The 12,609-nt window shown below is 38.2% G+C and overlaps 1 protein-coding gene across 9 annotated transcripts in view; it reads left to right on the top strand.

The window, feature by feature from the left end:
* ANKS1B (ankyrin repeat and sterile alpha motif domain containing 1B) overlaps positions 1-12,609 on the top strand; it is a 413,072-nt gene that overhangs the window by 142,160 nt on the left and 258,303 nt on the right. The window lies entirely within an intron of this gene.

Raw genomic sequence — 12,609 nt, 5'->3', positions numbered from 1 at the left:
CAGAACAAAGCTAGCTCTGTGATATATATGGTCAGAACTTTACCACGTTTGTTAAAATGTCTCTCACGTGGCCGGACACATGGCATGCTCCCTATGCAGAAAACAGCAGACAGGCATAATGTATGTTGTAAGTCTGTGTGCTAATACACGAGAAGCTGGATGTGCTACAGCATTCAGATCCCATTGTGCTTCTCTTTGTTCTAAATGTTTTATGCACATCCCTCAGTATTCTTTTGTTTTTGTTTTTTATCTAATCACCTTCCCCTAAGACCTCAACTCAAGAATTTAGACAAAGAAGTTGTAGATATTCGCAATGTGCTGTTTGCTAACCATTAGTGTTAATTCTGCCTGCATATTTACTTCCTTTATTCCATTCAATTACATGGCAAGCTCTTTGAAGGGTAACACAATGGGATTCTATTCCTGACTGACCTCTCACCACTCATGCAAAACTAATGAATAGTTACACAATGTATGCACAATAATTAATTTTCTGTTGGCTGCCAGGGCCTCTTTGCATTTTTCTAGCAAAATAAATTGATTTCTAAGAGATCTAAACCAGGGATCATATAGATTTCCAAAACAGCTGTCACTTCTTTCCCTTTTTCATGTCTTGTGCCTCCAGCACAGGAAAGTACCAGTGAAAGGCAGAATGGGAAACTCTTCAGCAGCCAGCTTTGCATGAGGCAGGCTTTGGCAGCTTGGATGGAACTGCCAGGGAAGTCTGGTCTTTCAACACATATAGTTATTTTAATTTACAGGCTTACTTATCTTTCCTGTAGGGTTGTGCACATAATGGTTTACCAGCAGTGAGGAGAAACACTGTTTCTGTGCAACCAGGATGAGAGGACACAGTCTTAAACTGCATCAGGGGAAGTTTAGGCTAGACATAAGGGGGAATTTCTTCACAGAAACAGTGATTAGACATTGGAATGGATCACTCCTGGTGGAGTGATCATCCCTGGAGGTGTTTGAGAAAAGACTGGATGTGGCACTTAGTGCCACGGGCTGGTTTACCTGGTGGTGTTCAGTTGGAGGTTGGGCTCAATCACCTCGGAGGTCTTTTCTGGCTTAATTAATTCTGTGATCCAGCAGCTGAGAGGACCAAAGACTCCTTCCTCCAACCCGTGTGGTGAGGACAGGCAGTGGCAGAGAGGGGGAAAAGAGAAACCTGAAGTTTGAAGGCAGAGGTGGGGGTCATTCTGCCTCCTGTTTTCTTTGGCCTTTCCTAAGCACGTGTGCCAGCTCACATCGTGGCAGTGCTTCAGCACATGACAGATTTTGTAGATGTTGGTGTGAATGCAAGGTTTAGCACAGTACAGTGGTTTCTCCTCACAGACCATGTGCATCTTTTGGGGGATCCCATCAGCTACAGCTACTTCATGGGGTCCCTGAAGAGGAGGGAGGCTGTGATACTGCACTGTCAGCTCACAGAGTGAAAGTACCATAGATGGGATGTGTAAGGCAGAAACAATTTCATGCACAAAGGGTGAATCCTGATGGGCCTGGATCAGTTAAGGGATTCCTCAGAGACTCAAAACTTGTTTTGTCTTTTTCGTTCTAGTTGTCTCTTTACCTGTCCCTAATTATCCCCCTCTTCTATGAAAAAACATGATATCCCAAAACATGGCTGGGAATTTCTATTTTCTCCCAATCTTTCACTCACTTTTCTGAAAACTTGTCCTTTCTTCAATTAATTATGATTAATTTTGAGATGACAAACCTGCAGTTTGTTGTGACCCTACCACTCATCCCTTATGAGATCCCATTGCTTTCTGGGATCTATTTTAAACTCTCTTTGGATGTGTCTCAACCATTCAATCCAGTGTACTATTGCTAAAGCTGAAGCCCATTTTAATGTAGATGGTGCATCTCCCTGGCACTGTGCAATACCCTGGAGAGACAGCTCTCAGAAGCAGTATTAAGCTCAGTACCACAATGCCACCCACCTCTACTACCTTCAGTCCTGAGGCTGGCATACTTAACAGTATCTTGAGGGTCTGTGTGCTCTTTTGTCTGTGCACCTTAGCTATGGCTTGTACCTGTGATCTAGTATTTTGCAAATAAATTTCTTCTTTTCAAATTTTCCCATGGTCAGTCTCTGAAAAAGAAGGTTTTTTGAAAAGTTGCATATATGCAGAAAAGAAGTAAACAGAATTTAGCTCAGGTTTGGAATTGCTTGATCATTTTTTTATGATTGTCCAGATGAGAATTCCTAAGGTTTTAACTCATGAATTGCTGGTTAATTAAGACTTTGAGAAAGTAATATACTTTCAAATTAAAGACGTGCCTCTGTGTATACTAACAGCACATGGGATCCAAAATAAGATGTGGTAGGAGAGCAAGTAGGTAAGGTTCTTCAACTTTTAACTTAGTTACATTAGTACATCGAGTAAAATATAACTTACCTTATCAGACTGTAATTTTAGAAAGTGATAGTAAAATTGAGCTTGTTCTATAGCAGTTCCTGCAGCTCTCAGTCTGGATGAAGCCTGAACAAAATTGAACTGCTTGTGATGCTTCATGTATTTTTTTGTATTAGCTACTAAATTTAATAAGCTTCTCCTTATTTATTTGTTCAACTCCATTTGAACAAATAAACTATATCCATAGAGGGAGAAAGAGCACTTTTTTTTCCTATGAGACTGTTTCTTTTGCCAGTGTTATTTACTTGAGGGTCTTGGGCCAATTCTCATAAAACTGAATTCTGACTTCTCACCTTTAAATTTATTTATTAAATGTAGTCCAGCGTTTGCATTTTGTCATCTTGTCTTTTAAAGATATGTTTCAAATGGCTTACTGTAGGTACAGCTTTTGATGTCTAAATATGGGTTATTTAAAAGTGACTTTGATTTTATCTACCATGAATTAGTATTTTCCTTATTTTATGTGAATAACCCAATTTCCTAAAAGTGTTGTTTAAATGCTATAAGGAGTGTTTCTGGTAGGAGGACAAAGGAACAAAGAATTTCAGTGTTTCTGACATGATGAAATTTTCTAATCTTATTCTTTCTGGTTTTATTGCTAAGATCTGCAATAATCTATTCATCATAATATTGGGTTTTTTCTTCTTTTCGATATGGATGTGCTGTCTTTACAGGAATCATTTTTTTTTTCCCATTTATCTTTTTTTAACCTCTGTAAACAAAGTTGCAATTCAAGCTATGGCTCCTCATTCATCTGGCTAAGACATCTATCAATGTAATAGCAGCTCATAGTTTAAACATTAGTGGGCAAAAAAAATTGTCTCCTTTTCCTGCAAGTTCTAGCAGAATCCTGCCTCTGACAGACCTATCCCATTTGTTTGGGCTACCAGATGTACAACTGTGTTTGCATGCACAGTGTACCTGTCACTTGTGTATATGTGGTTCATCTAGGCATAGGGAAAGACAGGGACCGTGACATGCCACTCCCTGTATCAGCCTGGACAGCTGTAGGAGATGAGTGCTCTGGAGCCTCCCTAATTGACTTAAAAAGTGATAATAATTTACATTCAATGAAATTATGTATCATTCTTTTTGCAGATAGGTGCAGGAACTATTTTGAACACAAACAATCAATCAAACAAAAAATCATGTTAGAGGAAACTCTGGAAAATCACAGTTCCAGAAAATAAATTTCCAGAACTAATGGTTACATAAACAGGCTTTTCAAGTTGATTAGTGTCATTGCTTCCCCATGCTGAAACAATGAAACTATTTCCACCTGGTTCCTCCCCTGTGCCGGCACCCTGCTGTGGTTCCCTTAGTTGTTCACAAATGAAATGCACGCCTCGTCACATTTGGCTTGAGTTGGCACATTCCTGTCTCTGCCAGCTCAGTGAAATCCCTGCTGCAGGCTGTTGCACCGGTACACAACACCATGAGAGCTCTGTGTTGCATCTACTGAACTTGTTTTGCAACACACACACACACACACAAAATCTGTTTTGTTACATTTTATCATAAAAAGGAGGGCTGGAGAACACTGTTATGCAATAAATTCTCTCCACTCTCTGAATGAGATCACTGGACAGCTGGAGTGCAAGGACCTTCTTTCTCCTATGAGCTGCTTTATGTCGTAAGCTCCACTTACAACATGCTCAGCCAGGCAGGGAATAACCAGGAAAACCACAGTGAAGAAATACTGTGCAGGTACACGGTGCTTCCTGTTGAGGTGCACACTTCTTTTGCTCCTGTGTTTTGGTGCTGCACTTTGTGCTGTGTCCATACTTAGCACAAGAGGCAAATAAAACTTAAAAAAACTTTGCTGAGAGTTATGATTTTGTGGGGGATCAAACCCATCATACCAAGGTAAAAGCCATACTCCTGTGTACATGCTTTTATGAAGTTCTGGAAGGTGCTGAGCATTCCCCAAACCCTCTAAAATAAAGATTTATTCTGCAGTCCGCAGATGGGTAGTTGTAGTACTCATCCTTTGTGTGCCTGGTCTGGAGATTTTTACTGGATGTCAGAGTGTTTCCAAGGTTGTGTGTATCTGTTAGGGCTGCAAGCATATTAAGGTGGTTGACAGCAGTGACCTTGATTCTAGGTATGTAAATATATTTCAGATTATTCTCTGTGGGACAGAGAATGTCTATACCAATCTACTGCACGCAGTTTGATGTCTTCTCATTCTAATGATGTTGAATAAAAAATAAAGCTCCTAAATAGCCCTTGAAAAAAAGGGAGCAAAGCAGAGTAAGAGGTATACTGTCAATGCCATTAAGATGTGGTTAGCAATTCATCCATGCATGGCTGAAAATAGGACCGACATTATGAAATTATCTTATTCTGGAATACTGAGTAGCAAACACAAAAAAAGGCTATGGTTGGACACCAGACCGATTCCTATGCACACCTCTCCCCCGACAACCCCTCCCCCCAACACCCACCCGTTTTACCACAGCATTTATGGGTAGAAGACATGTAACAGCTCCAGAGGAGAATATTTGAAAAAAACAAAAATTTCTTAGAGCATAATGGATATTCTTAATAATGGACTTCTTAATAACAACATTAAACAAAATATTATTAACGAGATGCATAGTAAGAGATCTCCTTTGACAAGTAACTATAAAACATAATTCTATTTAGATATTTTAATTAGAGCTGATATGAAAACATAAACACATCTACCCAGTACACGGTACTAATGAAAACAGCAAACAGTTTGTGTTAATGCATTTAATTACAGTTCAACAGGATACTAAAACATAAGTATAAATTAAAGCACAATAACACTCTATTGTCAAGAGTGCTAAGTTTTTAGAATATCACTTGTACATGCATGTCTTTCTTGGTTGAAGTTGGTTAGTCGCCTGGAGAGATTCTCTAGGTTGTGATTCCTGATTCAATATAAACACAAATAATGAAGAAATATACAACATTTTTCCTATATGAGCTTGTAACAGACCAGGTGAAATACTGTTTTTAAAGGTAGTTCAGATACTGAAAGGCACATCTATGCTAGTAAAATGAGCTTTTAGCTCCACGAAGTTGTCATCTACACTGTTGAATTATGGACATAGTCCTGGATATAATTTTGGTAGTGTACAATTTTCTTTCTCCAAACATATCCGCTTTCAGGCCTCATTTGTGATTTGCATAGAGCAAGCACCATTCTTGGTAGATAATTCTGCCTTGAAGACCCTTCTCTGACACCTAATGAAGTTTAATTGTAGGGGTGTGAACAAATCCATGCCAGTTTCCCTGCCCTAGTACCCATAATGCTTGGAAACAGTAACACACTCAGAATTTGGAAGATTAAAACCCTACCTATAGTACCTTGGTGGATTTCTTACATTAGATTCTTAACATTTTCCTTTGTTTCTGTGTAGTATGGGGAGGGGGGGAGTTTGAGCACCTTAGTTATTCAGTAAGCCTTTGTCATCATCTGATAATGCACATTTTCACACGTGCATGTTGTCTGTAGCATGCAGCTTAAAAAAAGAGCCATCACCTTGGCCCTTCAAAATTTATGATATAAAAATATAATATATCATACAAGCAATTTTCATAATCTACAGGTCAAAATGGGATGTTGCTAGCAGCTGGAATCTGAACTTTTTTGAAGAAAATGGTCTTACATCCGTTCTCCAACTGTTTCAGCAAAAATAACACTTTTTTTAAATCTTTGAAAGTTAGGAAATTTTTATATCTGTGGAATAAGGCATTCCTCTTATTTATCAAATTTATCTCTTGCTATTTGAATCTCATTTCAAGCAGTGTTTTCCCAGGGTAGGTATATTTGTGTATCTTCAAAATCTGGTCACATCTGTCAAAGAGGGAAACCGCTCCAAAGGTGTTGCAGTTTTTGGCATTCAGCATTGCTGCTCCTCAGAACCCGCAGCTGCAATATGGTTGCAACTGAAATAAAAGTAGAAGGCAAGGAAAATAGAAACTGGGGGAAGATCAGTTTTTTCCCTTACTGTCCTGTCTGATTTGTCATCTGAGATAAGACCACAGGCAGAAGGGGCAGCAGCCCTCTGACCTTTAATTACGTACTCCAATGGAGGACTTCTGAGGCAGAGCTAGGATAATGTGCGCAGAGAACAGAAAGCACTGTGTGTGTCTGGTACCCAGAGTCACACAGCACAGCTTCCTGACCACAGGCTATACAGAAAAGCTGAGTCTGTGTCATTCCTGAGCATGTCACTGCCAGGGGAAGGATCCAAGTATGCTGAGGGACCATGAGATTACTGTAAAGTAGTATGCACTTGCTGCTCATGCAGGATGCAAGCAGTGTCTTCCTCTAAATTAATAGTCAATCAAACAGAAATTCCTAGGACTTTGACTCTATGATATCATTAAAAATTAGTTTAGTTTTAGAATGCATTATGCTTTTAGTATCATAAAGGACCTACACTTAAAAAAAAAAAGAGTGAAAGCATCTTTTTTCCTTTTTTTTTTTTTTTTTTTTTTGGTAAATCTCATGATCCTGTAAGCTCCTTGATGTGGCTGCTTGGGATGTATTAGTTACCAGCCTCTGTGTATTTTCTGCTTTCTGCTCTTAAACTAAATTAAAATGTTGACAAGTAAAATCAACAATGTCAAGATGGGTGCTGAAACTGCCTATATTTTATTTTTAATTGTTGCCATAATTTAAGATAAAGTTTTGTGAAATGAAAAAAGAGAAAATTATATTACCATATTAAAAAGAAAATGTGTCTTGAGCTTGTTCAACACGGTATTTTGAGGCTTGACAGAATAATTGATTCAGTAGTCTAGTAATAATTCAATGTAGTCTTGCACTTCTAGGTGACATAGATGAATCAAACCCAAATGCATTGTAATCTCCAGTTTTTGCAATTTCAAGGCTACTTGATCACCTTAGCTCAGATCCTATAAATCAAATAATTCTTGACAGCAGCACTGACTGATGCGAATGTATCAGGACTGATTTCTGCAAATCAAACTGGAGACAGAAGAAAACAAAGAAGCCTGTCCTGTAACAGGATGTATTTTACCAATAAAATTTTGAATGTTTTGGGCTTTTATATAAGTGTACATGAGCAAAGGAGACAAAGATAGGAACAGAGATGGTATGCTGGAATGTTGAGGCAAAAGACAGAAACCATAAAAGTGTTGTGAAAGTTGTATTTGAAAGGGAGGACAGGGGTTAAAATTGGATGCATTGAAGGACAGTGAGAGGGATGTAGTGACTGTAAAGTCATTGTAGAGGTAGGACCATTAGGGAGTTTGAGAGATCTTGGTGACAAAACCACAGAGAAAGCAGAAAAGCAAATTTTGGAATACCAAATAGAACTGGCATCAACTGTGTACTGTGAAGGTTTTTTGAGAGCAACATAAGTAGCTTTGGAAGGAGTGTAACAATGGATAGGAGAAAACAGAAAAAGAGAGGTGCCCAGAGAAGTTGTGGATGCCCAATCCCTAGAAGTGTTCTAGGTCAGATTGGATGGGGCTCTGAGCAACCTGGTCTAGTTGAAGATGTCCCAGCTTATTGCAGGGTGTTTGGATCTAATGGCCATTAAAGGTCCCTTTCAAATCAAACCATTCTGTGAGTTTATGAAAGGGAAAATGAGTGTATAGAATTAGAGCAAGATTTTAGAAGGAAGGAAGCTGGAGAAAGAAAAGGAGTGAGTTGATCAGAGAATTGAAAGAATGGAACCATCTGGGCAGGTATCCAAATGAGGGATTTGTGTGGCCACGTAAGTGCACTCACACAGTGTTATATATGTGAGATGAGCCTGGGGGAAGGGGCTGCAGCCTCTTGCTTTCTTTGATAAGTCTGTATTTTATGTGCTAACTAGAATTTGAGAAAGTGGGTGCAGTTCTCTATTCTATCATAGATTTTCTGCATGATGTCTTGCAATTGAAACCAGTTTTTACATTATGTAGGGCGTCTGGAATTTGGCAGGTTTTGCCAAATGCAGAATTTCTTTAAGCTCATTGGTTCTCAGTGTTTTAACAAACCACACATCTGTCCCTTGGGAAAGCTCTATGCACTTGTTCAGCATCTGTAAAATGAGGCAACTAGCTCTGTCATAGTACAGGGTGTTGTGAGAATTAATTTTTTTAAGGCTATGATTGTGCTATGTACACAAATCCCAAAGATAAAAGAGGGTGAAGTCAGAAGCTTGTATTGCAGAGTATGCTTTAAAGCTGAGGAAATATTTTGGTGTTAAACTGAGAAAGAAGTTTTGCCCTGCTGCCTCTGCTAAATGTTGTAAGAAATATTTGAATGATCCCTTGTGTGCTCATAGTGTTACGTGCCAGTCATGGTAACATTACAGAATTTGCATGCAAATTCCATTAATGGAGTCATTAAGTCCTTACTTGTCTTTTTAATGGAAAAGCAATTCAATATGTGTATTTTGATGCCTTTCCTGTTTTTGCAGTTTCAAAGGGATATCTTCCATTGATACATGTTCACTACAGACTGCACAAGAAAATATTCTTCTTATTACATCTGATTTAAAAGTTATTTAAATATTATTGCAACATCTTTAAAGATTTGTACTGATATATTTTTGATTATGCATTGAAAAGATTTATTCATTAGCCTGATTTAGTATGCTGTTATAGGATAGTGTAGGGTTTTCTAGGTTGGTATTATTATGACTGAAATAATATTTGTGAAGAAATGCCTTAAAAGTAAATATCAGTCATTGAAGAGTCATAACAAGTCATAACAAGTAGATTAAACACGTGAATGTAATGAATAAAAATCTACTTAAGGACAAATCTGAATTCTATGTAACATGCTTATTGGGGTGAAGTGAAGCCATAAGTATGCCAGAATTTCACAAGGGTTATCTAAGCATGTCCAGACCTTTGGAGTAATACAAGAAAGGCATGTAATGACAAAGCTGGCTTCAAAGAACGAAAGAAGCATTATCTCTTTGGGACAAAGTTTTGTGTTTGTCTTTCACAACTATGAAATCTTGACCCCTGACTGAGTTATGATGTTCCATATAGTAAATAATCTTAGAATTTTTCAGAAGCTATCTCAACAGTTCTTGGTAAATGTTGACAAACAGTGGCTTTGGCGGATGCAATCAAGAAATCAAGGTTACTGCCAGTAAGGCTGGAATTTGACATCAGATTCTAAGGAAAGATTTCTAGAGTGTGTCTAGATGTGAGCTAGAGGTGGGATTAAATCTGGGACTGAAACACCTCTGCTTTCATTTCTGTATATAAGAATCTCTGTCTGATTTATATACCAAATCTCCTGTCATGCTTAGGACAGATGCAGGATTCAATGCAGTTACCTAAAAGTAGGAATCTGATGTCATTTGAGGTGCTATAGCGATGTCTCTGAAATGCACATGGAGGCTGTCAAGAATTGTACAGGGCATATATAGGGGAGACCTGCACTCTTCGGAATGGCAGCTGGAGGCCAGGTGGGATGCCCTAAGGAATCTGCAGTGATGGTAGATACCTGCACTAAGGCAAGGGAATTAGTACCAATGGGACTGGGGTGAGGTGAATTGTTCTCTAAACTTTTGATGGTATTGACTGGATCTTGATTTTATTGACTAGACCTCAACTGGCTGCTATGGGAGCTTAAATAACTAGGGTAGATATAAATAGCTGTGCTGGAAATTTAGTTGTTCAAATCTGGAATGGAATTTAATCCTAAATGTAGAAAAAAAGATTGATTCACTTCTACTGTTTTGTTTTGGTTTGGTTTTTTTGTGCAAATCGTAGTTTAGAGAGATAAAGGCAGAGAGATGCACTCAACACAAACCGGTTTACTGAATCTGTCATAGTATATATTAATGAACAATTAGTGTACTTCAACAGCATAACATTTTACAGGACACAGAAAAAGTATAAAAGATTCCTCTAATTCCTCAAGTTTCTTAGTTAGCTATAAAGGCTTAGATGCTGGATTCCTAATTATGTAGAAAAATTATCGGCCCGTGTTGACAAATGGACCTTGTTAACTCCAAACAGTATAGCAGCAGTGTAATGCTGTAGAGTACTAGAGTTTGAGTGAGGTTCTCTGCAGAAGCCTTAGATTGGAAAGGCATATTAAACTGAGATATGTTTCTCTGAATCAATAATAATAATAATAATAAAAATAATGCCCAAATCCAAAATAAGATAGTGAAAGGCCAAATGGTGCATCAGATGCTGCCTCCAAGAAAGGGGCACACAGTCAAAACAGTGTTTGGAGGCCTGACTAGACAAAGGCCAGGGCAGTTGCCTTTGGAGCTGCTTTGGGACACAAAGCTGGACCATTCCAGCTGCCCATTTAGGCAGGGACTGTCTCGGATTAAGAATTACCAGAGATACCACACCTCATGGTATTTGAAGTGTCCCCTTTTCAACTCAGGAGTTGAAGTCCTGCAAATCTGCAAAGACACCATTGCTTGGGAAAGGGCCGCAAACATACTTCTAAATGACCAGAGATCTTTTTCAGTTTTAGAAATAATTAGGTCATTCATGGATCTGTTGTCTAGCAAAAGTGTGCCATTTAGATTTAATTAATACACATGAATTTTTTTGGTCTGATCTGAGAGTTATTTTGGCTCAGATCCCAAACAATGACTTTCAGCCATACTGTTTGATGTCGGAGTCTGTCCCTGTTCATTGAACTCTCCCATGAAATTCTAGGCTTAGGAGTCAGGCTTTCAAAGTAGAAACTGGTTTTAATTATTAAAGAAAGTAAGACCCATAGACCATAGATGAGTTCCAGATGATTGCCCAAATTTCCGTTTTTTCTCAGTTTTAACTGGACACAGTTAATTTATATGGTGCCTAACACAACTTTAAGAAATAATCAACATTATACAGACCTAATTCTATTGAATTTTTCTGTCTGACATTCCAATAGAAAGAGTGAATTTTTAGTGAAAACAGCCTGGTTTGGTATTTATAACACAAGCATTGCAGGACTTGTAACCTAAAAATTAAATAGACCAAAACCAAGTTTGAAAATTACTCCACTGGGATAGGTTGTATTTTAACAGGTAGTTAGGTGAATACCTTCGTGGTCCAAGGAAGATCTTTATGCTCCCAAAGGTAGTAATTAGGTCTTGACACCAATAAGGAACAAATTCTTGACCCTTACAAATATTCTGACCTGTTAAGCCTGACATGCTAGAACGAGGAGATAACGTATCTTTTACTCTCTTTTTCCAATTTTTGTCCATGTTTGGTTCTCTAAGGCAGCATTTCCTGAGGTGTTTTTCTCTGTTGTGAAATAAACACACAGACAGCTGTAAATGTGGATTCAGGCCCTCCTCTGTTTTGGAGATGTTCAGTTTTTCAGGTCATTGATCTTGAAGCAGCAAGGAGCATCGTGGGGTTAGGGTATTTTGGGTATGGAACCAAATGAGTGTTGCAACAGACTATTTAGCATGGCATTGCAAACCAGCAGTGGTCTGTGGCTTAAAACCCATTATACTGAGCACTAAGGGTATGTCTGTACTAGTAAGCAGGGCAGTGTAATGGGAACAAGTCCATGTAGTGAAAAAGTTATTGCTTACCTGATGATCACACTATATAGATTTAATTTCTATGCCTGATGGTGTGGATCCACCCAAAAGAAATGAGTTTCTCATGCTCTGGAACTACTCTGCAATCCAAAGCACAACCAGTAAGTGGGGTCTGCTCAGATGTTTGCTTCAAAAGTAAATATTTGAAATGGAGGAGTACCAAGTTTTTTAACTGTTCCATGAAAACTCATGCAGAAAGTTTGATTTTCATGTATGTTTTTGAAGCTGACACTTTTCCCTTAAGCTTCCAGACATTCCAGTCTTTGAATATTTGAGGCATATTCATAAATGGAATAAACAGCAGAGGGTGGCTGTCGAGTGGTGGGCACTCGATATTATTTAGTAAATTTCATTATACAGGCATCAGCGCTCTAATTGTTTTGCAAGATGTACCCAGCAATGCAGCTGGTGAAGAGCTCCCTTTCTTATCAAAAGATGATTGCAATTATTATATGCAAGGCTCTAAAAGCCTATTTGATGTTGAATTAAATTGATTAGAATGCAGACGTGCATTTTTTCTAATAAAGATTTATCCAGATTTTGAAAGGAAATTATCTCTACACACCACAGCTTGTCATATGAAATGATTTTTAGTAGTATAACCTTTGAGCCAAATAAAAACAGTAAAAATGGAGAAATATAGATTTATTAAAGTAATGAAA

Source organism: Corvus kubaryi, unplaced genomic scaffold, assembly GCF_017639235.1.
Source record: "Corvus kubaryi isolate FWS band 111438036 unplaced genomic scaffold, C.kubaryi_AGA036_p1.0 129, whole genome shotgun sequence".
In the NCBI taxonomy this organism is placed as follows: Eukaryota; Metazoa; Chordata; class Aves; order Passeriformes; family Corvidae; genus Corvus; species Corvus kubaryi.
The sequence above is the reverse complement of the archived record's forward strand: the minus strand, read 5'-3'. Positions and strand labels throughout refer to the sequence as shown.